General features: G+C 47.0%; 1 protein-coding gene across 9 annotated transcripts in view; it reads left to right on the plus strand.

Moving 5' to 3' along the window:
* Window positions 1-26,608, plus strand: part of FAM135B (family with sequence similarity 135 member B) — a 412,048-nt gene that overhangs the window by 34,051 nt on the left and 351,389 nt on the right. For 3 of the 9 annotated variants that reach the window (XM_033934537.1, XM_033934535.1, XM_033934539.1), the window contains exon 1: window positions 712-1,081. The exons of 1 other annotated variant lie outside the window; for it this stretch is intronic. The gene's annotated coding sequence lies outside the window, so the exon portion shown is untranslated. Of the gene's footprint in view, window positions 1-711; window positions 1,082-1,347; window positions 1,799-14,810; window positions 14,949-26,608 lie in introns of those variants that run through there. 5 more of the 9 variants (XM_033934541.1, XM_033934532.1, XM_033934538.1 and 2 more) reach the window with 5 other exon arrangements.

Raw genomic sequence — 26,608 nt, forward strand, 5'->3', positions numbered from 1 at the left:
TGTTCTTTCTCCCTGTGATATTCCCCCTCAGACCAAGTAAAATGTGAGATGTGATGATTTCTCCATGTGATATCAACCCCCCTCCAGACTAAGTAAAATGTGAGAGATGTGATGATTTCTCCATGTGATATCAACCCCCCTCCAGACTAAGTAAAATGTGAGAGATGTGCTCTTTCTCCCTGTGATATCAACCCCCCTCCAGACTAAGTAAAATGTGAGAGATGTGCTCTTTCTCCCTGTGATATCAACCCCCCTCCAGACTAAGTAAAATGTGAGAGATGTGTTCTTTCTCCCTGTGATATTCCCCCTCAGACCAAGTAAAATGTGAGATGTGATGATTTCTCCCTGTGATATCAACCCCCCTCCAGACTAAGTAAAATGTGAGAGATGTGTTCTTTCTCCCTGTGATATTCCCCCTCAGACCAAGTAAAATGTGAGATGTGATTATTTCTCCCTGTGATATCAACCCCCCTCCAGACTAAGTAAAATGTGAGAGATGTGTTCTTTCTCCCTGTGATATTCCCCCTCAGACCAAGTAAAATGTGAGATGTGATGATTTCTCCATGTGATATCAACCCCCCTCCAGATTAAGTAAAACGTGCTCTTTCGCCCTGTGATTACACGCCCCCTCCCCCTAGGCCATTAATAGGCTCGCGGTCATACCAGCATTCAGAGGAAGCGACTCCTCAACTTAATTGGGGGGCAGGAGGATGCGCTCTCGTTCCTGGGGTCTCATCCCGCTAGCTGCGGCGGGGGCGAGAGGATGCCGCGTTCGATCACCATGGCGACGGAGGCGGGCCGTTACTGCTCGCTCCGCGCTCTGCCAGCTGCGCGAGGGACAGCAGGCGGGAGAGGAGAGGCAAGCGCGCCAGTTGAGGGGAGAGGGGGGCGTAAGGATAGACAGAAAGGGTGGCGGGGTTGGTGTGGGAGCTCCGGAGCTGCTGCGGCAAGAGCCGCGTGCGCGCGTGCCGCCTGCGACGGTTTGGAGGAGGCGGACCTGCTGCGGCTACGTCCCCCACCCCCCAGTCCTGGCTACACCCCAGCGGCTCTAAAACTGCAGCCGCGAGTCCCGCAGCCTGAGGTGAGTTGAGTGTGGGCGCGTTCGTTCCTCCGATAGATTTTTTTAAAGCACTTGCCGCCTTCTGGATGACAAGGGAGCACTTGGGAGCGCGCGTTTGTCTTGATATCACCTGCACGTCTCCTTTTAAATATAAGTTAAAAACCGGATCTTCAGAACCTTAAATAATTCCACAGACTAAAAAAAAACCCACAACAACAACCCCCCTTATGTCCCGGATTTCAGTAATTACCCTTCTTAAATTGCGTTCACTTTGCACATCCCACGTGCCTGTGGGGTATTTTTTTTTTTTTAAACGCTGCTGCTGATTCTGTGTTTAATTCTTGTAGTTATTATGTTGAGCACAATTTAGACTAGAGAGGAGGATGGGCTGGTTGTTGGGTTTCCCCCCCCCCTCCCCACAGTAGGATAATGCGGTGAATGAATCATTGTCTTTCTTGCCCGCATCCAGTGTATGGGCTCTTTGGGGGTGGGGGGAGGGGAGAGGCAGAAGTCGGTTGCGATTCGGATCCCCGGGCAGCGCTCGCACGCGCAGCGCCTCTCGCCACGCTAGAAGTCCCACGCACGTCAGGGAGCTGCGCTGTTACAGCGAGAAGGACGTCAGCAGCGCATTAGCTCTCTCGGTCATCGCAGATGCCGGTCCTCTGCCTTGCTCCAGCGGCGCATAGGAGGGAAGAGGCTGGGTGGCAGCGCTGTGGACGATTCTGCCGAGCGGTGCGCGTAAGGAAGATAAACTGCTTTTAAAATTTATGTGTTGTGCGTTTGCAAGACCCCTCTCCCCCCCCCCCCCCCCAAATCATTACATATACTGTACATGTTGCCGGGTTAGATGTCGAGCACAGCATACCTGGTCAGTTACAGGTCTCAAGCAGCGAGCGGCAGCTGTCAGTTCTTTGAAGATATGAATAAAGGAGCAAAACAGCTGCTGTTTTTCTTAGGTCACATGTAATCTTACATCTAATCAGGATTGCTTGATTGCACTTTTCTCTAGTACAGGTTCGAGGCGATTTACAGGATAACAGGCCCATGTAAGCAGCATGTGGAAATAGATGCAACACAGTGAAGGAGGTTACACAGTTATAGAGGGAAAAGTTACAACTAATTGTGAAGGAGGGTTGCATTGTTGCAGGAGGGGAGCGATTAAATTACACTGTGGAGGACTGCTGCATTGTTGGAAAGAGTAGTAGTAGCTCTAGGTATGATAATTATTTATTAATACTGGTTGAAGCCTATAGGATATTTGAAATATGGTTGATTTACTAGGTTAAAACTATTTTCTTTTTCTCACTTGTGTCACAACAAGACTTATGACTTCTCAAGACACAACATATAATAAAGGCTGTAGTGGGGTTGATGGCTAATGAATTGTAATCCTAATTTGAGTATTTTTTAAATATAAGGTGGAAAATTAAAGCAAATAAATATTGGTGGTATGATGTATTCTTTATAGATGGACAAGTATTAACTAAAGGCTGATGATTAATTTAAGATCTAGATTTGTTCTTGGGAGTACAGCACCCAGATGTATTTTAATGTGGTAGTGTTTTGCAGTCTGCATTATTGAATGATATCGCTCATGAATGCTTTATAAGAAATTAGTGTACTGCTTTCTTAAATATCATTTATAATAAAATTTAGTTATAACGGAAGTGTTTACTGCCATGAGGTTTGTATATAATTTGTTATAGAAAATCTATTTTGATAAAGCGAAGTTCTCTTTACATTAAACAAATATAATAGTATCCAGTTTCTTTGTTATAAAATAATTAAAAGAAAAAGAACCAGTAGACACCATGGAGCTCCTGCACATGGAATCAGTTTGCATGTACATTTGAGTCTTTAACTTCCTGGTTATTAAAGTACAGTAAAGTCAAAAAGATTTATTTTAATGTGGGGCTAAAAATATAGGACCTAATATTCAAAGTGAACTGTGCATTTGCTAATCTGGGTAACTTTCAGCTCTTATTTAGATGAAATTAGGTCCTTGATCTTGCTGAGTGGCCTAGTTTTATCTGGCTATTAAGGGGACAGGTTTGAGGACAGGCAGGGGTGGGACCATAGCCAGAAACTGAGTATCAGAAAAATTAATCTACAAAATGGATAAGCTATTATTTTAATTTAGACCCACCAAATACTGTATGTACTCAAATATTAATTCACCTGAGTATAAACCAAGATAAGTCTCTCTCTCCCCCCCCGCGGAGGTTTATATTCAAGCATTTCTGTCCTTTAGAAGAAACGTTTTTCTACTTCACACCCCTGTTCCTGCCACAGTGGTGACTAGAATTTTTTCCTGAATCTCACTGTGGCCAGCATTTCACTTACCTAACCTCCTCCAGCAGATTCTTAGGATCAAAGTTGTGCGCTGGGCCTTGTGCACTTCACACCCCAGTCCCTGCCACCATGGTGACTAGAATTTTTTCCTGAATCTCACTGTGACTGGCATTTCTCTTACCTAACCTCCTCCAGCAGAAGCTTAGGATCAAAGTTTTGCGCTGGGCCTTGAACATCTGCTGAGCCATGTGCATCTGCACATGCTGAAGGCCTGCTGGCTCTCATGGACCAGTGCACAACTTTGTTCCTAAGTGTCTGCTGGAGAAGAAGGTTAGGTAAATGAAATGCTAGTAACTGGGTGGAGGAATAATTCCAGTCATCACAGGGTTGAGAGGATGAGGATAGTGTGGAAAAAAGAAATGACAGTCACTATGGGATGCAGGAAGAAATTCCTGTCACTTCTGGTGACATCTCTCTCATTCTTTGGGGCAGCAGTGCTACATTCGGCATTACAGAAGACTTCCTGTTTTGAAGTGGGCAGAAGCCAGCAGGCCTAGTGCACGTGTTTGTGTTGTATGTGTGCTTGTATGAGTGCTCTAGGCCCCATGCCAATTATGATGCATATTCTACAATGCTGATTGTAGTGTTGCTGTCTAGGGGAGGGAAGTAAAATGCTAAACACTTTGCAGTAGAAGGAGGGAAAAAATTTTTGGTGGTGCCACAGCACTTGTGGCTTCTTACCTTCTAATGCTTCTGCACAGCATATAATTTATTGTGCATAGTCTGATGCCTCATGCATGAGCTAGTCACATGGTAGACACAACTGAGAGGAGGAAGGAGGTCTCAGACAGTAGGAGCATGCTTTCTGGGCCTGGACCCATCAAGCAGTAATGCACCTTCATGGTGCTGGCGTTAGGGGAGCAGGTTGTGCTCCTGTGGTCCTGCATCTCCATCCCTCCCTAAAGTGTGGCTCTAGTGATTCCTGGCATCAGCAGCGATTCCCAAGCGATGGCCAAGGAGGTGAGACGTGGCAGAAGAGAGGCTTCTGGGTTAGCTGCAAATAGTGTGTGGAAGTTGCTACCGCTGCCAAGACCTATTGAAGCAATGTTTTAGGGACAGAGAGCTGTAAGTGGGGGAGGAAAGGAAGGAAAGATAGATGTTGCACATGGTGGGTGGGGGCGAGAAGAATTGTTGGACATGGAATGGAGGGTAGAAAGGGAGAGATACAACATAGAGGTAGAGTGGGGTGAAAAAGGGATAAATCATGCATATGATAGGAGGGGAGGGAGAGGGAAGAAGGAAAAATGTTGGACATAGATGTAGAGGGAAAGGAGAGATGATCTAAAGGAGAGGCGGATGGGGGAATTAGGGTGGATAAAAATTGGTGATTTAAAAAAAATGGATCTTTTAAATTTAAATCAAGTTTGTTTAAAATTTAAAATGGATTTAAAAAAATGTTTTTTTGAGGAAAAATCTCTCTAAAATTAGTATTTTATTTAAGATACATTATGGTTCAAAAGGGATTCCTCATGAAATAAGAATTCGTTTTTAATTATGTAACATGAATGTATATTTATGCAATGTTTACATTATTTATTTAAACATTTATATCCTGCATATCCATAATCTTTGCGGGTTACATAATCACATTCATAATCAAATTAATCAAACACTTTACAACATACTAAAATCACACAACATACTTCAAATATCCTGAAACATTCATCGTACAATTCCTATAAAACCATAAAATATTGAAATATAAACTATGAAGTGAACAATAAAAACAACAGTTTCCCATCACAAGTCCTGAAAAGCCTTACTAAAAAGATGGGCTTCAAACTCTTATGTAAAGGTAAAAAGTTAGAAATCTGACGAACTGAGTCAGGTAGAGAGTTCCATAGTTTTGGTAAATTAATTCCATTAATCCTAGCGTTGAAGGAAAAGCGTGCCTTTTTGCAGATGATACCAAGATTTGTAACAGAGTAGACACCGAAGAGGGAATGGAAAATATGAAAGTTAGAGGAATGGTCTAATGCCTGGCAACTAAAATTCAATGCAGAGAAATGCAGAGTAATGCATTTGGGGATTAATAATCGAAAGGAACTGTATATGCTGGGAGGTGAGAAGCTGATATGCACGGACAGGGAGAGGGACCTTAGGGTGATAATGTCTGAAGATCTAAAGGTGAAAAAACAGTATGACAAGGCGGTGCCTGCTGCCAGAAGGATGCTGGGCTGTATAAAGAGAGGCGTAGCCAGTAGAAGGAAGAAAGTGTTTATGCCCCTGTACAGGTCATTGGTGAGGCCTCACTTGGAGTATTGTGTTCAGTTTTGGAGACCATATCTGGCGAAGGACGTAAGAAGACTTGAAGCGATCCAGAGGAGGGCGACGAAAATGATAGGAGGCTTGCGCCAGAAGACATATGAGGAGAGACTGGAAGCCCTGAATATGTATACCCTAGAGACAGGGGAGATATGATTCAGACGTTCAAATACTTGAAGGGTATTAACGTAGAACATAATCTTTTCCAGAGAAAGGAAAATGGTAAAACCAGAGGACATAATTTGAGGTTGAAGGGTGGTAGATTCAAGAACAATGTTAGGAAATTCTACTTTACGGAGAGGGTGGTGGATGCCTGGAATGCGCTCCCGAGAGAGGTGGTGGAGAGGAAAACGGTGACTGAGTTCAAAGAAGCGTGGGATGAACACAGAGGATCTAGAATCAGAACATAATATTAAATATTGAACTAAGGCCAGTACTGGGCAGACTTGCACGGTCTGTGTCTGTATATGGCCATTTGGGGGAGGATGGGCTGGAGAGGGCTTCAATGGCTGGGAGGGTTTAGATGGGCTGGAGTAGGTTTTAATGGAGATTTCGGCAGTTGGAACCCAAGCACAGTACTGGGTAGAGCTTTGGATTCTTGCCCAGAAATAGCTAAGAAGAAAAAATTTAAATTGAATCAGGTAGGGCAGATTGGATGGACCAATCTTTATCTGGCGTCATTTACTATGTTACTATGTTATATAATGTTACAGGCATTTTTTCTGTCTAGATGCTTGATTTAGGGCCTGTTTTACAAAGCTGCGCAGTAACTGCCCCGAAGCCCATAGAGATTTAAAGGACTTCAGGGCCGTTGCTGTGCGGCTTTGTAAAACAGGCTGTTAGTCAATAATAATAAAATGCTAGAGCGCGCATGCGCTCTCAAAAATTCGTGAGTCCTGGCGCCGTGAGGTGTGCTTCTATGGCAACATTCTAATTGACACCTCACGGCGCTTGCAGGGGCTGGAGGCGCATGCGCGCGACTGTGCTCTCTACAAACCTCCTGGCTCCAGCGGAGTAGGCAGCACCAGTGGCAGCAAACGAGTGGTGGACAGCAGCTCCGCTCCGGCCGTTGACCCTCCACAAACCTCCCGGCTCCAGCGGCATAGGCAGCACTATAAACACGCTGCTTCGCACCCTTCTCTGCCGAGTTCCTCTGCCGTGTCTCTGATGACATCATCGGAGACAGACGCGGCAGAGGAAATCGGCTGTAGAAGGCTGCGAAGCAGCGTGCTTAAAGTGCTGCCTACGCGGCTGGAGCCCTGAGGTTTGTCGGCGGTGGGAGGGTCAGGAGCAGGCCAGATCGAGCAGGACAACGGCAGTAAAAGAAGGGGAAGGGGCCGAACGGAGCAGGGAAGAGAAGGGAAATGGGGGTGGGGGAAAATGCTGCTACTGCTTATGCACAGGAAAGGGGGGGGATAGGAGGGAAATGCTGTTGCTGCTGCATAGGGAAGTGGGATGGAAATGCTGCTGCACAGGGAAATGGGGAAAAATGACAGACAGAGGGAGGGAGGGAGGGAGACAGAAAGAAAGAAAGACACAGGGGCAGGGAGAGGGACAGAAAGACAGACAGAGAAAGGGGGCCAGAGAGAGAGTCAGCGGGAGAGGGAAAGGGGGCTGCTTTGGGGGAGGGGTGTGCTTGGGGCAAACAGCTTTGCTCTGGGGGGGAAGACAGAAGGAGCCATGGAGAGACAGGGAGAGGGAAAGGGGGCTGCTTTGGGGGGAGGTCCATGGAGAGACATTTGGGGGGGAGGTGGGTGCTGGGGGCAGACAGCTTTGCTCGGGGGGGGGGAGGGGGAGACAGAAGGATACAGACAGCGGCCAAGGAGAGAGAGATAAAGAAAGACAGACAGACACATCTATTCTAGCACCCGTTAATGTAACGGGCTTAAAGACTAGTATTTCTATAAACTGTGAATTTGTGTCTGCGGAGATAACATGCTTCTTCACAGTAAAAATGTTATAAAATATATAGTTATCCCAGAACAAGCAGGCAGATATTCTCAACATGTGGGTGACGTCATCCACGGAGCCCCGTAGTGGACAGCCTCGCAAGCAGACTTGCTTGTAGAACTTTCAAAGAGTTTGCAAGTGCTGTATCGTGCTTGCATGAGTGCCTTCCCGCCGAACGTAGGTCGTGCGTCTTCTGTGAGGTACGTCAGTTCTCAGTTTTCCGCGGAGTCAAGTAGCACCTGTTTCTCAGCTCTGCCGATTTTTGAGTTGCTTTCTCACACTGTGGCTTTCTTTTTTCTTTGTTTCTTTCTTTTAGTCGCTGTGCAGCGTGTCCTTTTAAAAAAAAACCAAACAAACCAAAAAACAACTTATTTTTCTTCTGTCGGTTCTCTTCGGGCGGGGCTTGGGCTCAGGCCCTGCCGCTGGCCCTCGTTTAGTTGCGGCCTTATTTTTTTTCTATGTCCCGGCCTCTTACTGGGTTTAAGAAATGTAGCCAGTGTAATCGGGCAATTTCTCTCACCGACCCCCATCGTTGATGTATCAAGTGCTTGGGGCCTGAACATTGTCCAGAGGCCTGCCCACACTGTGTTACCCTTCAAAAACAAGCTCTCCGGAGGTATCGTGCCAAGATCCTGGAGCTCTTTGGTCCAATGGAGCAGTCTGCAGAAAAGACCTCAGCCTCGACCCCCCCCTCCCTTGGCGGCCTCGTCTTCCAAGTCCTCGACCTCGAGCAAATCGCCCTCGTCCTCGAAGGCCTCGTCTGTTGTGCCTCTAAAGGTCTCGTCCTCAGGCAAGTCTCCTCTTCCTTCCGCAGGTACGCTACCTAAGAAGCCACCCGCTGAGTCTCAGGCAATCCAGGCAACGAGTGCAGTCATGCCAGTCTCTACGAGACCTCCTCCTAAGTGTGCCTCCAAACATAGGAAATACTCATCTTCGAGGTCGCCCTCTATGGAGCGCACTGCTGCACCTTCCAGACCAGAGTCATTGGTCTCAGTGCCTGTCTTTGAGGACATACTGCAAGCCATACTGATCACGCAGCTTACCACTATTTTGGCCAAGCTTGCCCCTGACTCGACCCTGCTTTCTGCCAGCCAGGCACCACGAGCAAAACCTCATCGGTCTCGACCATTGTCCTCCAGTGACTCCTTGCCTCGTCCTTTCAGGTCCGAGTCTCCGACTACTCAACCTGTTCGAGACGTGATGGAGAAGCCTTGTTCGAGGTCTCACTCGAAGCACTTCTCGTCCTTGAGACATCTCACTTCAAAGAAAACTAAAGAGTCTCCTCGGAAGAGTACAGAGTCTCCTAGGCCTCGTTCGTTGAGGCCCATCGAGACCCGTTCCAAGCCTAGGCTTAGGTCTCGAACTCCAAAGCTTTCAACGCCTCGTACTTCTCCACTCAAGGCACATCCAGATCCCATACTCCTCTCTCAAGACCATCTACGAGGGATCCTCCTTCGCCTGTCTCTACGAGGCATGAGTCGAGGCTCTCAATTCCTCATACTCCTGGGACTTCTCCATCGAGACTTCTTAAACATAAGCACTCTGACTCCGTCTATATCACACAGCAGAGCTTCTTCTGTGACTCTTATGTTGGATACAGATCTTCCTTCTCAATACTCCAGGGAGGCTTCTCCTTCTTATTCAGTGGCGCTTCGGTCTCGCTTCACTTCTCCTCCTAAGGAATCCTCAACTTCAAAATCCACATCTTTTTCAAGATTCATTTTTGATATGAGAAGGCTCTTCAGATTGATCTTCAATCTGAGTCTAAGTATACTTCTGAATATTTGGCTGAAATGGAATTGCCTCATCCGTCAAAGAATACTATAAGACTGCTTATGAATCTTGTTTTGAAACAAACTTTTCTCAGGAATCTCGAAACTCCTTATTTAATCCTGGCTATCCCCTCTAAAATGGAATCTCGTTACCGCATGGTTCCTTGTAAAGGGTATGAGAAACCGCAATTGTCTCACCAATCCTTCGTGGTGGAATCATCTCTTAAAAAAATCTAATCCCACCAAGGTTTATGCTTCTGTCCCTCCAGGCAGAGAGGGACGCACGATGGATAAATTTGGACGCCATCTATATCAGAATTCTATGATGGCAAACAGGATCTTGAATTACAACTTCATGTTCACATCCTACCTAAAGTACTGCATTAAGACCATGCCCTACTTTTTTCTTGATCTGGCTGAACACAGGTTGCCTGTGTTTCAACGTCTCTTCATGCTTCAAACCACTTATGATGCGTTTGAAATGTCATCTCGAGTCGCTGCTTTTGCTGTGGCAATGCGACGTCTGGCTTGGCTGCGCATTGTGGACATGGACCCTAACTTGCAGGATCGTGTAGCCAATTTACCGTGCCAAGATAGTGAGCTCTTTGACGACTCCATTGAGGCTGCCACTAAGCGTCTCTCAGAGCATGAGCGGTCCTTTGTCTCTTTGATTCGACCTAAGGCTAAATCTCCAGCTTCCAAGCCTTATAGGCCACCTCCATGTCGATATTCACAGAAATCTACTCCAGCTTTCTCCAGGACTCCGCCTAGGAAACAACCACAGCAACAGCGTCAACAAAAACCCCAGACTCCTGCTGCAACTAAGCCTGCCCAGTCTTTTTGACAATCTAAGTCTGAGCATAACATCCACCTTCATCCATTAGACTTCTCTCCTCGCCATAGGAGGTCGGCTCTATCACTTTTACCAACAGTGGGAGCAGAGTACATCAGACCTCTGGGTTTTCACCATCACTTACTCTCTTCAGTTTCTTCAAGTTCCACCAGATCTCCCTCCAAAAGAGTTTCCTTCCAGCATGTCCCAACTTCCCCTTCTTCTTCAGGAGGCTCAAGCTCTTCTTCTCCTCCGAGCTGTCGAGGAGATCCCCTTGACCCAACGGGACACAGGCTTTTATTCCCGTTATTTTCTAGTCCCAAAGAAGACGGGGGATTTGCGACCTATCCTGGACCTCAGAGCTCAACAAATTTCTTGTCAAAGAAAAGTTTCGTATGCTCTCTCTTCCAACACTATACCCCCTGATGGATCAAGGGGATTGGTTATGTTCCCTAGATCTCAAAGAGGATTACACTCATATTCCACTTCATCCAGCCTCTCGCAGATTCCTAAGATTTCGGGTGGGAAATCTTCATTTTCAGTACCGAGTCCTCCCTTTCGGCCTCGCATCATCTCCCAGAGTCTTCACAAAATGCCTGGTGGTGATGGCTGCAGCCCTGCGGACGCAGGGTCTTCAAGTCTTTTCCATATCTGGACGACTGGCTCATCAAAGCCTCGTCGCAACAGGAGGTTATTGTAGCGACCCAACGGACTATAGCATTTCTCCAAAGTCTTGGGTTCAAAATCAATTTTCCAAAGTCCCAGTTATGTCCCTCCCAAACTCTATAGTTTATTGGAGCCATCCTGGACACTGTTCAACTTAGATCATTTCTGCCTCAACCACGTCAAGATGCTCTCATTCACCTTTGTTGACGAATGTCTTCCCTCGCATCAATCTTGGCAAAACACATGATGGTTCTTCTCGGACACATGGCCTCTACAGTTCACGTGACTCCTTTTGCCAGACTTCACCTCCGAATTCCTCAGTGGACCCTGGCATCTCAATGGCAGCAAGCTTGTGACCCACTCTCTCAACACATTACAGTGACTCCTTCGTTGAGATAGTCTCTCTACTGGTGGATGCTCTCTTCCAGTTTTTCCAGAGGTTTGTTATTTCATACCCCCCCCCCTCATCAGAAGGTTCTCACGACAGATTCCTCAACCTACGCTTCGGGTGCTCATCTCTATGGTCTCCGTACTCGAGGCCGTTGGTCCAGCATGGATCGTCAGTGTCATATCAATCTGTTGGAATGCAGAGCGATCTTTAGTGCTCTCAAAGCTTTTCAGCACCTTCTTCACGACCAGATAGCCCTCATTTGAACAGACAACCAAGTCGCCATGTACTAAGTCAACAAACAGGGAGGAACAGGATCTCTCCCTCTTTGTTAGGAAGCTCTAAAGCTTTGGAATTGGGCAATCCTTCACAACACCTTCCTGCGAGCTGTCTACATCCAAGGACAGCAAAACTGGCTGACAAATTGAATTGTCTTCTACAACCTCACTCATCACAAGGAGCCGCAATCTACCTCCTTGTCTTCAGTTTTGGATTACCTGCTGCACTTATCTCACTCTGGCCTCGAATCCACATATATTAGAGTCCACCTAAGTGCCATTGCTGCTTTTCATCAGCCTATTGAAGGGAAATCTCTCTCTGCTCATCCTGTGGTTTCCAGATTTATGAAAGGACTTTTCAATGTCAACCCACCTCTCAAGCCACCTCCAGTGATTTGGGACCTCAATCTTGTTCTAACTCAATTGATGAAGCCTCCATTCGAACCAATAGATTCGGCTCATCTTAAATATCTCACTTGGAAAGTGGTTTTTCTCATTGCTCTCGCCTCTGCTAGACGAGTCAGTGAGCTCCAAGCTCTAGTGGCAGTTTGCATCATGACAAGGTGGTCCTCCGTATTCATCCAAAATTCTTACCTAAAGTATTCTCACAACCCACCCACTCCCCTGGTTGGCTTCTTAGCTAGCTATCTGAACTGAGTTACCTCATAAGAGACACACGACCTACGTTAGAAACATAGAGTATGATGGCAGAAAAGGGCCGTCAGCCCAACAATTCTGCCCACTCGAAGAACTCTCCCTCAAGAAGAACCCTCCCTTCTATGAATTTCCCGGAGTGAACCCACTCCAAGAACCCTTCCTCAACAAGAACCCTCTTTTTAAGCATTTCCCCAGAGCGAACCTACATGTTTATCTCATCGTCCCTTGAAGTTGAATGCGTTACTGGCCTGAACTACCTGACGTGGAAGACCATTCCATCGATCAACCACTCCTTGAAGTATTTCCTGATGTCACCATGAAATCTCCCACTCTTGAGTTTGAGCGGATGCCCTCTGGTTGCCGTGGGACCCGTAAGGAAGAAGATATTTTCCTCCACCTTAATACGGCTTGTAAGATATTTGAATGTCTCTATCATGTCACCCGTTTTTCTGTGTTCTTCGAGAGAATATAACTGCAGCCTGCTTAGACGTTCTTCATATCAGAGATCTTCAAGTCCTGAGACCATCTTAGTGGCTATACGCGGAACTGACTCCATTCTCTTCACATCCTTTTGATAATGTGGCCTCCAAAACTGAACACAGTACTCCAGAAGAGGTCTCACCATCGACCTGTACAACGGCATTATGACATCAGGCTCACGGCTAATAAAACTTCTCTGGATGCAACCTAGCATTTGTCTAGCCTTGGCTGAAGCTTTCTCCACCTGTTTTGCAGTTTTCATATCTTCACTGATGATTACACCCAAGTCTCGTTCTGCAGTGGTTCTTGTTAAGTTTTCACCATTCAGGGTGTATGTTCTGCAGGTGTTATTGCTACCAAGGTGCATCACCTTACACTTTTTGGCATTAAAACTCAGTTGCCAAGTATTAGACCATTGTTCCAGTAAAAGTAGGTCCTGCCTCATAGTGTCTGGCACGGCTGTTGGGCTCAGTTGTTCTGCCCACAATGTTGACAAGACCTTCCCTTTGTAAATCTATGTTGGTGGGGATCCCTCAATCTTTCGTCGTCCAGAAACGTATCCAATCTGTTTTTAATCAACGTTTCCATAAGTTTACACACTATTGATGTGAGACTCACCGGTCTGTAATTTTCAGCCTCCAACCTGCTTCCCTTTTTGTGAAGCGGAATGACTTTAGCAGTTTTCCAGTCCAAGGGGACTTTTCCCTTGCTTAGGGAAAGATTGAAAAGCGCAGCTAACGGTTTAGCCAGGACATCTCTTAATTCCCGAAGTGCTCTGGGATGTAGATTATCCGGCCCCATGGCTTTGTTTACTTTTAGCTTCGATAGTTCGTGATAGACTTTGCTCTCGGTGAATTCAAAATCTCGGAATGGGTCCTCCGAGCACCCTCTTGTCTGTAGTTGTGGTTCGAATCCCGGCGCCTCATGGGTAAAGACCGAGCAGAAATAGTTATTGAGTAGTTCGGCTTTATCTGAGTCTGAGTCTACAAAGTTACCATCAGGTTTCCTTAGGCGCCCAATCCCGTCTGTGTTCTTTCTTCTGTTGCTAACATATTTGAAAAAGGATTTATCCCCTTTTTTAACCTGCCTAGCTATATTTTCTTCCATCCTTTGGCATCCCTGGCTGCTGTTTTAACAGTTCTGGATTTTACCAGATAGGTTTCTTTAGCTTCCGGTCATTGTGATTGTTTGTAGGATAAAAATGCTTTTTTCTTTTGCTTTACTAGTTCAGAGATCTCCGTGGAGAACCATTGGGGTCTATTATTTCTCCGTCGTTTACTCATGGTTTTTATGTAGAGTTTGGTTGCTTCTTGCAGGGTGGATTTCAGGGTTGACCATAGTACTTCCACACTGTCCATCATGCCCTGATTTTGCAGTGCCTCAAAGAGACAAAATCTCCCATGCTCTGGAAGTTAGTTCCCTTAAAATTTAGAACCTTTGTCGATGTATTTGACCTAGTAACTCCCTTCCTGAGGTGAAACCACACCGTGTTGTGGTCACTGGAGGCCAAAGCATCTCCTGCTGAAACTTCTGTGATACTGTCTCCATTAGTGAGTATTAGATCCAGAATACTCACGTTCGGCAGGAAGGCACTCGCGCATGCGTAGTGCAGCACTTGCAAACTCTTTGAAAGTTCTACAAGCAAGTCTGCTTGCGAGGCTGTCCGCTACGGGGCTCCATGGATGACGTCACCCACATGTTGAGAATATCTGCCTGCTGTCCCTGGATAACAACTGTTATTTTAAGTAACTGTGCTTTCTGTTAGTCCCTTAAAGTCCATATAGTCCACCCTTTTCTTACTCTGTGTTTTTCAGTATCATCTGCATATTTATGCTTTAGAAGTTTCTCCTTTCAGCCAGCAGACCGGCTTTGTAGGGATTTATTTTGATAGGCATGCTCCTATCTGTATGGGAGGTAGATTTCCATTTTGTGATTCTTGCACACAACAGGTTGATTCCATGTGTTGCCATGTTGTTGCCTGTTTATTAACTGTTCTTTTCTGCTGCAGAGCAGACCAGAATTCTGTTGTTTAGCAGGGAGATTCCCCATGCCTCCTTTGTATCTATGCTTTGTTCCAATACTGTTTGGTGGCTTTTGGATTTTACTACAGGGGGTTCTATGTTCCTCAGCTAAGTGGGAGGCGCAGTGCAGAGAAAAGTCTGTGGATTTCTGCAAGACCCAGTTTGGGGGTAGAGGTGAAACACCTTTAGCATGGATTCTGTAAGGGACTAACAGAAGATTACCAATGGTAAGAACCTAACCTTTAATTTGAAAATGCCCACTTGGACATTTTGATTAGTAAGATGTCCAGATGCCAGTTTGTGCCTTCTTTTAGACTTCTGGTGAAAATGAGCGCCATTATATTTAAATTTCTTTGCATGTTTTTCTATAAAGTTGAGCCCAAGAGCTTGTCTTGATGGCCAAAGATAACTTGATGGGCTGTTCGTTGTTGGCCATCGAGCAAGCATTGGGGGGGGAGGGTATTCAAAACGATCGGTGGTGGGTACAGCACGAGGAAGTGCATGGAGATGTAAAAAGCTGGAACCTTGGAGGACCTGGCTCCTTCCTGGGTCATCCGTGATGGATTTTCTTGCCCACTGGCTCTGTTTGAGTGGCCGAGGGGCTGGTTGCGTTGTAGCTCGGGAGGGCGGTTATCATGAGCTGGGGCTCATCTGGGGATGAGTGGTGGGCAGTCCGAGAGCCATGCTTTGTGTCGGGTGACCAGGTTAATGGGGCATGGAGGGACATGCCACTCCTCCGCCCCAGACCCTTGCTAAATGGCAGGGTCGGGAGCCATATTATGTTCTAATTATTGGTAGCCCGGAAACTGTTCTGTTTGTAGTTATGTTTAACTTATGGTTATCAATAAACAGAGCTGCAGCTATTTTACCCCAAAGAGTTTTATTATGTTATGGTATAATAGAAATAGAGTTAAGATTTTTATCCTAGGACAAGCAGGCAGCATATTCTCACATATGGGTGACGTCAACCAGGAAGCCACGATGCGGACAGCTTCACAAGCAGACTTTCTTGAAGAACTTTTAGAAAGTTTGCGACTGCTGCACTGCGCATGCACGAGTGCCTTCCTGCCCGACATAGGGCGCATGTCTCCTCAGCTCTAAGTTTTCCGCGGAGCTGAGAAGCCCTTATTTCAAGGCTCTGCGTAAGAGTTAGTTTTACTCATGCCTTCTCTCACCAGGCTTGTATATTTTCTTTTTATTTACTGAGTCGCTGTGTTTCGCGTGTTTTTTTAAAAAAAAGTCTTTGTTTAATTTTTTTGGTCGTATTACAGCCTGCGGACTTTTATTTAGCTGCGACCATGTTTCATTCCATGTCCCGGCCGGTCACAAGATTTAAGCAGTGTAGCCAGTGTCAATGCACGATCTCCATCACTGACCCACATAAGTGGTGTGTGCAGTGTTTAGGACCTAATCATCATCCGGAGTCATGCGCCCGCTGTGCTACACTTCAAAATCTAGCCCTTAAATGTCATTGAGGTCAGATTGAAAAAATATTTGGGGGAATGGATCTTTCTTCAGCTAAAGCCTTGACCCCGATTGCGGCCTCGACCTCGACTTCGTTGAAATCTTCTGTGGGGCCCAGAGCTTCATCCTCATCCTCGCTAAAATCTTCCTCGACGGGGAAGTCCTCATATTATCCCAGGACAAGCAGGCAGCATATTCTTGACTGATGGGTGACGGCACCGACGGAGCCCCGGTACGGACAATTTTAGAGTGATTGCACTCTAAGAACTTGGAAAGTTCTAGTAGGCCGCACTGTGCACGCGCGAGTGCCTTCCCGCCCGACAGAGGCGCGCGGTCCCCAGTTTCTTAGTTTCCGCGGAGCTAAGAAGACGCATTTTCAATGGCTGTTGAAACCTTTTTCTCTTTTCGCCTTCCCGCTCGTGTAAACCGTTTTGGAAATTGATATTTCCCCTTCTTTTTCTTTTCTTATTTTCTTTAAAAAAAAAAAAAAGAATTTTCTTTTTTTCTTCTTTTTTCGGGTTCGCCCCGGCGGGGCCTGCTGCCACCATCGAGGCCTCGGCCTTCGATTTGGCAGAAGCTGTCTTTACGTTCATGCCCCCCCAACCCGGATTTAAGAAGTGCCAGCGGTGCGCGAGGCCCATTTCTCTCACTGACCCGCACAACTGGTGTTTACAGTGCTTGGGTCCTGACCATCGAGCGTCCACCTGCACCCGCTGTGCCACTAGAGAACCTTAAAAAACCGACAGATCCAGCAGCGGTTATTATTTGGTACCGATATGTCGGATTCGGTGGCACCGGCTCCGACTTCGGCACCGACGCAGTCGGCACCTACCTCATCGACATCGCGCCGGCGTCGCATCCCTCAGGTAAACCGGCTAAGAAGCCTTCCCCGCTGGAGCGTCCTCCGGTCTCAGTAGCAGCGAGCCCAGTCCTGCCTACCTCGAGGCGCCCGCGGAAGCGCTCCGCTCCGATTGAGGTGAGCCCCTCGACCTCGGGTTCCTCTTCGGAGAGTAGAGCGGCACCGAAGGTACCGCAGAAGAAAAAAGCGGTACTGGTGCCTTCCCTGGACGAGCGAATTGCCGCCGTCCTGCAGGTGCAGCTCAAGGAGCAATTACAGCAGCTCCTTCCTGCTCTTTTGCAACCGAGCCTTCCAGTCCCGGTCCAGTCTGAGTCACCGGTACAGGCGGTGGAACAGCCTCTTTTATCGGCATCCACTCTGTCGGTACCGGTGCATTCGGCTTCATCGGTATCCATGTCGATCTTAGCGCCGGAACCCAGGTCCTTACACCAGGCTGTGCAAACTTCAGCTCCGACACAGCCTATCACATCTCCCGGTACCGTTTCCCAGAGGTCTGGTAAGTCGATTCGCAAAACTCGACACCTGGAACCCTCCACACCGGAGTCCCGGGACCGCAGCTTTCAAGTAAGGGACCCTGATCTGTGGGGTGACTCAGAGGAGCCTCTTCTCTCTGAGGGTGAGTGTTCATCGGGGGACGAGGATCCTTCTGTTTTAGATCCATCCTCTAAGCCTGATGCAACCTCTTTCACCTCTTTTCTTAAAGAGATGTGTGACTCCCTCTCTATTCCCTTGGAGGCTGAATCCAAAAAATCCAAAGCATTTCTCGATGCACTGGATTTTGACCAGCCTCCAAGGGAATTTCTAAAATTGCCTCTCCATGATATACTACGAGAGACTTTCTACAAAAATCTAGAGACACCTTTGACCGTCCCAGGAGCTCCCCGCAAACTGGACTCCTTATATAAGGTCATACCTATTCCGGGCTTTGACAAACCACAACTCCCTCATGAATCTCTTTTGGTGGAATCCACTTTAAAGAAATCCACGGGAGCTAGTGTGTACGCCTCCGTCCCTCCTGGCAGAGAAGGTAAGGCCATGGATAAGTTTGGCAAAAGGTTATATCAGAATGCGATGCTGGCTAATAGATCAGGGAATTATGCTTTCCATTTTTCTTTCTACCTTAAGCATCTCATTCAGAATTTGTCCACTTTTGAAAAGTACCTCCCTGACCGAAAAAGATCTGCCTTTCGCCAAACTTCTTCATCGCTCTTACAACTTCGTAAGTTCATGGTCAGGTCGATCTATGACACCTTTGAGCTGACCTCTCGGGCCACGGCTATGTCAGTGGCCATGCGTCGACTGGCTTGGCTCAGAGTTTCAGAACTTTATGTCAATCATCAAGATCGACTGGCTAATGCACCTTGCCTGGGGGATGAGCTGTTTGGAGAATCCATGGACTCCACTACCCAAAAGCTCTCAGCTCATGAGACTAGGTGGGATACTCTCCTCAAAACAAAAAAGAAGACCCCACCCACCAGGCCTTTTCGCCAGCAATCGGCCTACCAACGTCGATTTGTGGCTCGTCCTCTGCCACCGGCCCCTCAACAACCCAGGCGTCAGAGGCAACAACAGAGGCAAAACACTAGACCAGCTCAGCAGCAACAACAAGTGAAGCCTCCTCCTCCACAGAAATCCTCACAACCCTTTTGACTTGATTCTCCAGGACATAGCCAGTATCCCACCATCTACCCATCTTCTGCTGCCCATAGGAGGACGTCTTACTCATTTCATAAGCCGTTGGGAAATCATCACCTCGGATCAGTGGGTCCTCAACATCATCCGCCACGGCTACTCTCTCAACTTTCAGACTCTTCCTGCCCAAGGTCTGCCAAAAGAGTCTGCTTTGAACACTCCTCAGTCTTCCCTCCTTCAAGAGGTTCAATCCCTTCTCCTTCTGAACGCCATAGAGGAGGTTCCTCTAGATCAGCAGGGACAGGGATTCTACTCTCGTTATTTTCTAGTCACCAAAAAAACAGGAGATCTCAGACCCATCCTAGATCTTCGCGATCTCAACAAATGCTTGGTCAAAGAGAAATTCAGAATGCTTTCTCTGGCCACTCTTTACCCTCTTCTCAATCAGGGCGACTGGCTATGCTCCCTCGATCTCAAAGAGGCATATACTCACATACCGGTCAATCTGGCATCCAGACAGTACCTCCGCTTCATGATCCATCATTGTCATTACCAATACAAGGTGCTGCCCTTCGGTCTTGCCTCCTCTCCAAGAGTATTCACCAAATGTCTGATTGTGGTGGCTGCCTTTCTACGTTCTCACCACCTTCAAGTCTTTCCTTACCTGGACGATTGGTTAATCAAGGCAAATTCATCTCAGATAGTACTTCTGGCCACCAACCAAACCATCCTGTTTCTACGACTTCTGGGGTTCGAGATCAATCTACCCAAATCTCATCTCATCCCTACTCGGCGACTTCAGTTCATTGGAGCGGTGCTGGACACAGTCCTCATGAGAGCGTTCCTGCCGTCCAACCGTCTTCAAACTCTTCAGTCTCTATGTCAGCAGGTACTTCCTCAACGTTCCATCTCTGCCAAGCAAATGATGATACTCTTGGGTCACATGGCCTCCACAGTTCATGCCACCCTTCGCACGTCTTCACCTGCGCACTCCTCAATGGACCCTAGCTACTCAGTGGTCCCAAGCGACGGATCCCTGCTCACGACACATATCTGTGACATCGTCTCTTCGTCAGTCTCTGCAATGGTGGTTGATATCCTCAAATCTCTCCAAAGGTCTTCTGTTCCATCTACCTCCTCATCAACTTATCATCACCACCGACGCCTCCCCTTACGCCTGGGGAGCTCATTTGAACGAGTTCCAAACTCAAGGTCTTTGGACAGCCCAGGAAATGAAACATCACATCAATTTCCTGGAACTCAGAGTGATGTTTTATGCCCTCAAGGCCTTCCAACATCTTCTCTTTCCTCAAGTCCTCCTGCTGTGCACAGACAATCAAGTTTAAGTTTATTAGGATTTTATATACCGCCTATCAAGGTTTTCTAAGCGGTTTTACAATCAGGTACTCAAGCATTTTCCCTATCTGTCCCAGTGGGCTCACAATCTCTCTAACGTACCTGGGGCTATGGAGGATTAAGTGACTTGCCCAGGGTCACAAGGAGCAGCGTGGGGTTTGAACCCACAACCCCAGGGTGCTGAGGCTGTAGCTTCAACCACCGCGCCACACACTACATCAACAAGCAGTGTGGGACAGGCTCTCGCCTCTTGTGCCAGGAAGCCCAGAAGATTTGGGCTTGGGCCACAGATCACCAACTCTTCCTGAAGGCGATCTACATTCAGGGAGAACAGAATTCCTTGGCGGACAAACTCAGCAGAATTCTCCAGCCTCACAAGTGGACTCTCGACCCTTTAACTCTACAGTCTATCTTCGCTCAATGGGGCACTCCTCAGATAGACCTCTTTGCAGCTCCTCACAATCACCAGCTGCCCCTCTTCTGCTCCAGACTCTACTCTCCTCACCGTCTGACAGCGGATGCATTTCTCCTGGATTGGTCCAATCTGTTCCTGTATGCTTTCCCTCCACTACCTCTCATGTTACGAACCTTGTTCAAGCTCAAGAGGGAACAGGCCACCATGATTCTCATCGCTCCACGATGGCCCAGACAACATTGCTTCTCCCTTCTACTTCAACTCATTTCCAGGGAGCCTATTCTTCTTCCATTGTTTCCTTCTCTGCTTACACAGCATCAGGAGACCCTTCTGCATCCCAACCTACAGTCTCTGCACCTGACAGCTTGGTATCTCTTGGGCTGACTTCGAATGATACTTTGTTGTCTCAGCCCGTTCGTTCTATTCTGGATGCCTCCAGGAAACCTGCAACTCTGCAATGTTATCATCAGAAGTGGACAAGATTTTCTTCCTGGTGTCTTCTTCATCATCATAATCCTACGTCCCTTGCAGTGGAGACTTTGTTGGATTACCTTCTTTCTTTGTCTGACTCTGGTCTCAAGTCTACTTCCATCAGAGTCCACCTCAGTGCTATTGCTGCTTTTCATGAGCCAGTTCATGGGAAACTCCTTTCAGCTCATCCCTTGGTTTCCAGGTTCATGCGGGGTCTTTTCAATGTAAAACCACCTCTTAAAGCACCCCCTGTAGTCTGGGATCTCAATGTGGTTCTCTCCGCCTTAATGAAGCCTCCGTTTGAACCTTTGGCTACGACTCCTTTCAAGTTTCTCACGTGGAAAGTGGTCTTCCTTATTGCTCTTACCTCTGCCAGGAGGGTCAGTGAGCTACATGCACTAGTTGTGGATCCACCTTTTACAATCTTTCATCATGACAAGGTGGTTCTGCGTACACATCCAAAGTTTCTCCCTAAGGTTGTCTCTGAATTCCATCTCAACCAATCCATTGTTCTGCCTGTCTTCTTTCCGAAACCTCACTCTCATTCTGGAGAACAGGCTCTGCATACTTTGGACTGTAAGAGGGCTCTAGCTTACTATTTAGAGCGTACTAAGCCCCACAGATCAACTCCCCAACTCTTTCTGTCCTTTGATCCGAATAAATTGGGACGTCCTGTTTCTAAACATACGTTGTCTAATTGGCTTGCAGCGTGCATTTCATTCTGTTATGCTCAGACCAGACTGACACTGGAAGGTTCTGTCACGGCCCATAGAGTTCGAGCTATGGCAGCATCTGTAGCTTTCCTCCGTTCCACTCCTATTGAGGAAATCTGCAAGGCTGCTACTTGGTCCTCAGTTCATACTTTTACATCTCATTATTGTCTGGATGCATTCTCCAGAAGGGATGGACACTTCGGTTAATCTGTTTTGCAAAATTTGTTTTCCTAATGGCCAACCTTCCCTCCATCCCTCTTTTTGTTAGCTTGGAGGTCACCCATCAGTCAAGAATATGCTGCCTGCTTGTCCTGGGATAAAGCACAGTTACTTACCGTAACAGGTGTTATCCAGGGACAGCAGGCAGATATTCTTGCGTCCCACCCACCTCCCCGGGTTGGCTTCTTAGCTAGCTTATCCTAACTGGGCACCGCGCGCCTCAGTCGGGCGGGAAGGCACTCGCGCGTGCGCGGTGCGGCCTACTAGAACTTTCCAAGTTCTTAGAGTGCAATCACTCTAAAATTGTCCGTACCGGGGCTCCATCGGTGCCGTCACCCATCAGTCAAGAATATCTGCCTGCTGTCCCTGGATAACACCTGTTACGGTAAGTAACTGTGCTTTTGGGGAAGTTGGCTAAATCCTCTCTGGAGGGACCGTTATCCTCAGTGTCTCCATCTGGTAAGCTATCTAAGCCAACCCATCAGGAGACACAGGCCATTTCAACAGCGGTCCTGGAGGACCCAGTCGCTTCGAGACTCCCCAGGAAGCATGTCTCAAAATCGAGACAACACTCTTTCTCGAGGTCGTCTTCCTCGGAGTTCATAGCCACACCATTTGTACCAGCTCCAGTGGTCTTGGTGCCAGCGTTGCAGAATATGTTGGAAACTATTCTGCATCAGGAGTTTGGTAATTTGATTGCCAAATTGACTCCTGCCTCGACCCTGCTTCCTGTAGTCCAGTCTGAGCACTCAGTAGTAATACAAGGAGTCGAGTCCTTGAGAGTGCCTCGAGATCAACCTGACCACTCTATTCAAGGAGTCGCTTCCTTGAGAGTGCCTCGATCAATCTATACACTCTATACAAGGAGCTGAGTCCTTATCAGTGTCTCGACTTCGATCTCCAACCTCCAGTCCTACCTGTACACATAAGGCATTGTTTTCTCCGAGGCACAGGGCGAGAACTTCTTGACATTCCTCTTTGAGGCTGGATTCGACTCAATCATGGGCCCGTGATTCGAGACACAGTTCCTCTTCACATCATTTGTCGAGGCCCAGTCTGCAGCACCGGAAGTAAAGGCACTGTGTTCCGTGATACCACCAGTAAAGGTACTACATTCTATGGCACCGCCAATGAAGGCACCGTCTTCCAAGAAGTTGCGACTTTCCTCAGCACCGCCTTATACTCCGGAGTCACAACCTCTCGCTCCTTCAGGTAAGCCAGTGAGGAAGTTACCAGTCTCCCAGGTGGGGTCATCCACTAAGTCATTGAGTAAGCCAGGTTCCCATAGTAGAACGCAGGTCAGACTCCAGCAAATCCTCAGGCAAGCCAACAAATCTTAAATTGCAGCACCTGGACCTGTTTTCCAGGTCCTTAATACAATCCTCTAAGGCGGCAATAGTTTTTTCATGGTGGCTCAACAGGCCCTCCATGCCCAGCACGCGGTCATCCAAGGCAGCCACTCATTGGTGAAAGGTGGCCATGTCCTACCCCATCGCGTCCAGCTTTTCCTGCACTCTCTCCAGTTTGGTGTTGATAGGGTGCAGACGTTTCTCCAAAATGACTTCCATCGCCTCAGCCACGACCTCCAAAATCAAGTTAGGCCCGGCACCGATTCCAGACTAGCAGGCGCTTCCATCTTGCTGTCCCAGCCCTTTGCCGGTCCCGATCCTTTCTTGGGACTTTCGCGGGCAATGTGATCGCGGCTGTGAGGAGCAGTAAGCACAATCTCAAACCTGGTAGCAGGGCACGCAGGAATCGCTGAATGTAGAGAGACGTGAGAGGAAGCGGCAGGAGAGACACTGATCAGCATCTACCCTGCTTCATGGCATCACGTGATCCCTTGAAACATTTGTTAAAGCAATTGCCTAAGTACCAAAAATATCTTCCTTCTCATCGTGCTAAGGGGTTTCAACAATTACTTTCTACTCTTCTACAATTACAACAATATTTGGTCCAATCTGCTTGTGACTCTTTTAAACTGTCCTCTCAAGCTTCTTCTATGTCTGTGGCCATGAGAAGGCTCACCTGGCTCAGAGTGGCGGACATGGATGTTTAATCTTCAAGATCAATTGGCTAACATATCATGTCTTGGTGATGAACTTTTTTGAGATACAATTGAGAATGTTACTCCAAAGCTCATTGCTCATGAAAAATCTTGGGATTCATTAGTTAAACCTAAACCCAAGTCTTCTACATCACCTAAGAACATAAGAACATAAGAAATGCCTCCGCTGGGTCAGACCTGAGGTCCATCGCGCCCAGCAGTCCGCTCACGCGGCGGCCCATTAGGTCCAGGACCTGTGCAGTAATCTTTTATCTATACCCCTCTATCCCCTTTTCCAGCAGGAAATTGTCCAATCCTTTCTTAAACCCCAGTACCGTTCGCTGCCCTATAACGTCCTCTGGAAGCGCATTCCAGGTGTCCACCACACGTTGGGTAAAGAAGAACTTCCTAGCATTCGTTTTGAATCTGTCCCCTTTCAACTTTTCCGAATGCCCTCTTGTTTTTTTATGTTCTGAAAGTTTGAAGAATCTGTCCCTCTCTACTCTCTCTATGCCCTTCATGATCTTGTAAGTCTCTATCATATCCCCTCTAAGTCTTCTCTTCTCCAGGGAAAAGAGACCCAGTTTCTCCAATCTCTCAGCATATGAAAGGCTTTCCATCCCCTTTATCAGTCGTGTCGCTCTCCTCTGAACTCTCTCGAGTAACACCATATCCTTCTTAAGGTATGGTGACCAATACTGGACGCAGTACTCAAGATGCGGACGCACCATTGCCCGGTACAGCGGCAGGATAACTTCTTTCGTTCTTGTTGTAATACCCTTCTTGATTATCCCCAGCATTTTATTCGCTCTCTTGGCGGCCGCTGCGCACTGTGCCGTCGACTTCATTGTCATGTCCACCATTACCCCCAAGTCCCTTTCTTGGGTACTCTCATTCAATAACATCCCTCCCATCGTATAGCCGTGCCTCGGGTTTCTGATTCCCACATGCAGTACTTTACATTTCTCAACATTGAACTTCATCTGCCATCTCTCTGCCCATTCTCCCAATTTGTCCAAGTCCCTTTGCAATTTTTCACAGTCCTCCTTTGTCCGAGCTCCACTAAATAGTTTGGTGTCGTCCGCAAATTTTATTATCTCACTCTTTGTTCCTGTTTCTAATAATAATAATAATAATAATAATAATAATAACTTTATTTTTGTATACCGCAATACCACAAAACAGTTCAGAGCGGTTTACAGGATAAGAGACTGTACATTAACAGTGAAGTTACATCAAGGTTACAGCGAAGTTAACATCGAGGTTACAGCATATCAAGAAGACAGTTCAGGGCGATTTATACAATGTAGGTGCAGAGAGTTAGTTAGCAATTATATGGTATAAACCAGTGATAATTACAAAAAAGATCCAGTAACTGTTAGTTGTACCTCAGGTTTCTGCTTCCCACATGCAATACTTTACATTTCTCAACGTTGAACTTCATCTGCCATCTCGTTGCCCATTCCCCTAGTTTGTTCAAGTCTCTTTGCAATTCTTCGCAGTCCTCCTTAGTCTGAGCTCTACTACATAGTTTGGTATCGTCCGCAAATTTTATTATCTCGCACTTCGTCCCTGTTTCTAGATCATTTATGAATATATTAAATAGCAGCGGCCCGAGCACTGAGCCCTGCGGAACACCACTCGTGACCTTTCTCCAGTCTGAGTAGTGTCCCTTCATCCCTACCCTCTGTTTCCTACCCGCTAACCAGTTTCTGATCCATCTATGCACGTCTCCGTCCACCCCATGGTTCTTCAGTTTCCGGAGTAGACGTTCATGAGGCACCTTGTCAAAGGCTTTCTGGAAATCTAGGTATATGATGTCTATGGGGTCTCCTTTGTCCATCTGTTTGTTAATTCCCTCGAAGAAGTGCAATAAGTTAGTCAGACACGATCTCCCCCTGCAGAAACCATGTTGGCTGGTTATCAGAAGTTCGTGTTTTTCAAAATGTTCATCAATTTTTTCTTTTATTAGTGCTTCCGCCATTTTCCCCGGAACAGAGGTCAGACTCACTGGTCTGTAGTTTCCCGGGTCTCCTCTTGATCCCTTTTTAAAGATGGGCGTAACGTTGACTATCTTCCAATCCTCTGGAATCACACCTGTTTTCAGAGATAGGTTGCAAATTTGCTGTAGTAGTTCCGCTATTTCCTCCTTTAGTTCCTTCAGCACCCTTGGATGGATTCCATCCGGACCCGGGGATTTGTCAGTTTTTAGTTTTTCTATCTGTCTGCGCACATCATCAAGGCTCACTTCTATGGATGTTAACTTTTGTGCTTGATTTCCATTGAAGAATTGCTCAGGTTCCGGTATGTTGGTTGTGTCTTCGTTTGTGAATACAGATGAAAAGAACATGTTAAGTCTTTCTGCGACCTCTTTCTCTTCCTTCACCGCTCCCTTCCTGTCTCCATCATCCAGTGGTCCCACCTCCTCCCTAGCCGGCTGTTTCCCTTTAACATATCTAAAGAACGGTTTGAAATTTCGTGCTTCCCTGGCTAGTCTCTCTTCATACTCTCTTTTGGCTTTTCAAACCACACGGTGACATTCTTTTTGATATTTCCTGTGCTCTCTCCAGTTTACCTCAGTTTTGTCCCTTTTCCATTTTCTGAATGAATTTTTCTTATTGCTTATCGCTTCCTTCACTATTTTAGTTATCCACGCCGGGTCTTTTATTTGACTCTTGTTGCACCCTTTTCTGAATCTGGGGATATATAGATTT

Source organism: Geotrypetes seraphini, chromosome 2 (genome assembly GCF_902459505.1).
Source record: "Geotrypetes seraphini chromosome 2, aGeoSer1.1, whole genome shotgun sequence".
In the NCBI taxonomy this organism is placed as follows: Eukaryota; Metazoa; Chordata; class Amphibia; order Gymnophiona; family Dermophiidae; genus Geotrypetes; species Geotrypetes seraphini.